Raw genomic sequence first — 5,695 nt, 5'->3', positions numbered from 1 at the left:
GGTTCATCTGTCCTAGATTCCCTGCGTTTCCAATTCCCATCTGTACCGCTGTGCATCCTCTGGTCTAACCAGGTCTGCAAGGCAGAATTGGGGTCCTGGTAGTTGGGGGGGGTTGTTATAAGAGCTGTAAGAGCCCCCGCTCAAATGATCTTTTTTAAAAAGACAACTCTTGCTCAAGGAGCATTCTGGAGAAATGGATTGCCATTCTGGCACAGCTGAAACAGAGAGGGAGGGCTGTCTTCTCAGAGACAGCAGAGAATTTAGACATCCAGTGAATTTAATGAGTAAGGGAAAAATAAAGTAGGGGATGGAGAGGCTGCAATGAAAGGAGCTTCCATGGTTCCTGGACAGAGGAGAATAACCACTCTTCTTTCCTGTTCCCTTGGAGTTTCTTGGCCTGTGCTATCTGTGCCCCACAGCACAAGGCGCGTATGCTTAGAGGGCAGGGCAAGGACCTGGACTCCCAAATGAAGATAATCTCATTTCAGCGTCTACAAAGCTGGGAACCTCTTTGAAATGGGTGATCTAAGACTGAGTTTCCCTTTCCTTGCATTGAACGACACTGTTCAATGCCAAACATCTTTCCCTTAGTGTTTATACTTCTTAAACATGTCCAAACTCTTATCATATTGTTCTCCTCCCTTTGAAAATATGTACTCTGCAGGTGCTTGAAATAATATACTAGCAAATTCAGGTTTTGAAAAGTAAAGATTATTTCATTTAGTCTAAACTCAATGGGAATATTCTTGCTTAACAAGGAAATACCACATACTCCATAAACTCCTTGCAGGCAACAACCATGTCATGTAAGACTTTTGTTACGCCCATGTCCTGGATGTAGTAGTTTTAATAAGCAACTTGAATTTTTTTCTTTCATGTTTTGAGATTTTAATTTTTTTAAGGTATCCACTTTTATTTGGCATTTTCTTTTTTTTTAAAAGTCATTGTATTACGGGCTCATACAACTCATCACAATCCATACATCCATCCATTGTGTCAAGTACATTTGTACATTTGTTGCCATCATCATTTTCAAAACATTTTCTTTCTACTTGAGTCCTTGGTATTAGCTTCTCATTTTGCCCTTCTTTCCTCCACCCTCCCTCCCTCCCTCATGAACCCTTGATAATTTATAAATTATTGTTTTTCATGTCTTACACTGACCGATGTCTCCCTTCACCCACTTTTCTGTTGTCTATCCCCCTGGGAGGCGGTTATAGGTAGATCATTGTAATTGGTTCCTCCTGTCTCCCACCCCTTCTCCTTACCCTCCTGGTATCGCTACTCTCAATATTGGTCCTGAGGGGTTCATCTGTCCTGGATTCCCTGTGTTTCCAGCTCTTATCTGTACCAGTGTACATGCTCTGGTCTAGCCAGATTTGTAAGGTAGAATTGAGGTCATGACGGCGGAGGGGGTGGGTGGGTAGGAAGCATTAAGGAACTAGAGGAAAGTTGTATATTTCATTGGTGCTATATTACACCCTGACTGACTCATCTCCTCCCCGCGACCCTTCTGTAAGGGGATGTCCATTTAATTTGTGTTAACAATATACTTGTGTCTCCTCCTCCTTCTTCCTCTTATTTTCCTTTTTCCTTTTCTTTTTTAAAACTGTCTGACACAAATTTCATTTCACTATTATGTCTCTGCATGTTTCATGTCAGGTTCTTTGTAAATAATGTCTCCCAAGCTTGTTTGCAGGGTACAGATCAGTTTGCAGGCTTTTCACATACCAGCTGAAAGGGTTTAATTTAGGTTGAAGAAGCTGGCTTGAGCTATAATTAATTAATTTAGGTTTCATTTATCTCAAGTAGTTGGAGATATTAATTTACAGGTACATTCTGGGAGTGTCAAATTACACATCTGGGAGAAAAAAAGTGCTTTTGAGTTTATTGGGCAAGGTGTGCTGTCATCAGCTTTCTTTTCCTCAGTCAGGGTTCTGAATCGATCTATTTATACACTTGTTTATTTTCTAAGCTTTTATTTGCTGAAAAGTTCAAAGATAGAGAAAAGTTGAGACTCGGATACTGAACTTGCATCACTAGCTCACTGTTGTGGTGCTCTTTAGCACCCCATCTACTTTTGTGCCCCCAACTGAGTTGTCTGAAAGTTAATACCAGATAATATCTTTTTGTTTCTAACTTTTTTCTATTTGGATTTCTAAATGAAGAGGGTTTTTTTTTCTTTTTCTTTTAGGAACTGTATTTCTACTTTTGGGGGAGAGGGGGGCAGATTTTAGAATTTTATTTTGTCTTTTAAGTTCTTAGATTTCCAACAAATGTATAGATGTGGTTTACATAATTGATCTATGTATTGTGATGAATTGTATGAGCCTCAATAAATTGATTTTTTTTAAAAAGTTCTTAGATTTCTTTTTTTTTTAAATCATTTTATTGGGAGCTCGTACAACTCTTATCACAATCCATACATCCCTTCATTGTGTGAAGCACATTTGTACATATGTTGCCATCATCATTCCAAGACATTTTCTACTTGAGCTCTTGGTATCAGCTCCTCTTTTTTTGCCTCCCTCCATGCCCCTCCACCCCATGAACCCTTGATAATTTATAAATTATCTTTATCTTCCTATTTTACACAGTCAGCTGTCTCCCTTCACCCACATTTCTGTTGTATGTCCCCCTGGCATGGGTGGGGGTGGGGGTGGTTTGAATTTAATAGTAAAACCATACTAACACTATTTCACCTGGTTTTGAGCAATTTTAAAAAGGTAGAAAGTGATAGCCAGGTTTGTTAAAAGAGTCAGACAGACTGTTCAATACATAAATGGGGAAAAAACAAAATGTCCCAATATTTCCTTTTAAATCACGCAAGGTTCACAATATTGCTGTTTTAAATACTAGGCATTTTCTGTGGGCAATGATTTTTGAGTAACTGTTTTTGTGTTTGTTTTTATTGTAAAAGTGAATATCTTAGTTATCTAGTGCTTTCATAACAAGTACCACAACTGAATTTTTTCAGAAACAGAAATTCATTTTCTCACAGTTTAGGAGACTAATAGCCTGAATTGAAGGTGCTTGGCTGGAGGTCGAGATCGTCCGCTCTGTGGAAAGGTTCCCTAACCTTTGGCTTCTAGTCCTGGGTGATCTTCATGCGGTTTGGCATCTCTCTTGGCATTCCTCTTTCCCCATCTCTTCTCTCATTTGTTTATTTAATCTCTTTTAGAGCTCAAAAGATATTTCCTCAAAATACACCCTACACTAACCCTGTTTTATTGACATAGCCAAAAGGGCCCGTGTCCTTGAGTGAAACTTGGCTGTAGTGACCCTAGAGGAAAGAGTAGAGCGTGCTGACTCTGTATGGAAGCAAACTGCCACACTGTTCTCCCATGACCGGACCAGCAACCACGTGCTTTAACCACTGCACCACTAGGGTTCCTTACCCACAGGTAGGTTTAGAGGCTAGGATTTACAGCACATATTTGGGGGAGATACAATGTAATCCAAAAGAGTGATATTTGAGAGTAAGTGAAAAAAAAACATTGGTACTAGTGTCCCCATTCATACATGCACAGCTTTATTCCAAACGTGTTTAAACATCTCTCTGAAATCAATGGGTGGCTGCAGACAAGTTCTCTTCATCTGATTACCTCCATCTCATTAATGGATACTTTTGTGCCATGGGACTAAATGATTTTGGAGTCAGGGCTAGGATCAAAGTTTTAACAGAACTCCAGCAGACAGCTTTCCAAATCAGTCAAGTTTTGTGAAAAGCTTACAGGAATGATTCTTCCACATAAAACAAGTTTTTAGCTGGATCAAGCATTTCAGGAAGGCAGGGAAGACCTCAAAGACAAATTCAAGGCCAGGGATCACCTCTGGCGGTTACAGTAACAACTTTCAAGAGTTCCAAAGGGGTAATCGTGACAGAATTTTCTCAAAGGACATGGGATGATCCAAAGGGCTTCCTTGGAAAGTGTTTTAAGAAAATGGAAAATGCATCAAGGATTTTTTTTTGGTATTGCAACAATGAGGGCTGCCCTATAGACTTTCCTTGGGAAGCCTGGCCCCTTCAGACTCCTTTTTATTCCCCAAATTAAAAAATAAAAACAAGCACAAACATTAAAAGAAACATGATTTGAGTCCCTTAAGGATATCAAAATTGTCTTTTGACATGGCACAAATGTAAGAACAGAATTCTTCCCGAGAAGGTTAACAAAACCTACTGTCAGGAGGTACACTGGTACAGATAGGAACTGAAAATACAGGGAATCCAGGACGGATGAGCCCTATAGGACCAGTGGTGTGAGTGGCAAAACAGGGAGGGTAAAGGGAGAAGTGGTAGGAAAGAGGGAACCGATTACATGGAACTGTGTGTGACCTCCTCCCTGGGGGACAGACAACCGAAAAGTGGATGAAAGGAGACGTCGGACAGGGCAAGATATGACAAAATACCCATTTATAAACTATCAAGGGCTCACGCGGGAGGGGGGAGCGGGGAGGGAGGGGAAAAATGAGGACCTAATGTCGGGGGTATAAATGGAGAGAAAATGTTTTGAGAAACAATGTACAAATGCGCTTTACACAATTGATGTGTGTACGGATTGGGATAACAGTTGTATGAGCCCCTAATAAAATGTTTAAAAAAAATAGTATCAAAATGAAAAGAAAAAAAAAACCCACTGTCACTGAGTCAGTCCTGACTCAGGCTGTAAGTCTTTCTAGGAGCAGAAAAGCTTACCTTTCTCCCTTGGAGGGGAGGTGGGTCCCGGAGGCCGAGCTTGCTGTGAACAGTCCCACGTGTGACCCGCTGCATCTCCAGGGCTGCTATGGGAAGGGTCACACCGCCTTCAGACCTAGAAGGGGGATCTTAAGAAACAACAGCTTCACGTTTTTTGATATTTTTGCTTAGTAAAGGTTTCTATGTTTTTGTAACAATTCTTTTAAAATTACTCTCGTAAATACATTGTAGATTTAATAGATACATAAAACAATAAGATAAAATACCTTCATGATTCTGCAGCTATTAATATTTTGGTGGTTCTCCTTTTATATGTTTCTCATCACTTAAAAAAAGGCCTATCATTCATGAATTGTTTTGTAACTTTTTTTGACTGTGGTAATTTTGTTGGGCTATGTGGTAAAAGCTTTTCAAGCTTTTAAATATTACCGTCTGTCACCGTCACAAGACTTCCTCTGTGGTGAGGTGTGAAGAGAAGGCTTTGGGGGACATGAAAGGTTAGGGTGGGCACAAGATTGACCACTTTCCAAGCCCACGAGACTTCTCCATTTGACCTTGGCCATGTGACCCCAACAGGCGTGGGCGTTTAAGCCGAGGGCGTTTCGGGTGACGGTGAGCACGAGGTCCCTGCGCGGCTCCCCTCGCCCCGGGCAGGACCCACGAGCCCAGCTTGGTCGGGAACGCAGGGCCAGAGGGCAAGTTCGCGGTGCGCACCGGCTGCGCCGCAGCCTCCTACCCCTCTGCCCCCCAGCTGGCGCCGCCCTGGGGCGGCGAGCGCGATAAAGCGGGGCAAGGTTCCGCAACGTCAAACCCGGGAGGCGCAACTCCCCTGCCCGCTCTCCGGGCGTGTTTGTTCCCAGTGTTTAAACTGTTTGCAAACGCCCGTGCCCGCACGACCTTCGGCAAACAACTCTTAATCTCTCGGGCGCAGAGCGCCGGGTTTCCTGGCGGGGCGAGAGCAACCGGGCGCGGGCACGAGGAGCGGCTCGCAGTCCGCCC

Source organism: Echinops telfairi, unplaced genomic scaffold (genome assembly GCF_000313985.2).
Source record: "Echinops telfairi isolate 266 unplaced genomic scaffold, ASM31398v2 ScPeMD7_3;HRSCAF=10, whole genome shotgun sequence".
Lineage (NCBI taxonomy): Eukaryota > Metazoa > Chordata > Mammalia > Afrosoricida > Tenrecidae > Echinops > Echinops telfairi.
This window is presented reverse-complemented; position numbering follows the sequence as displayed.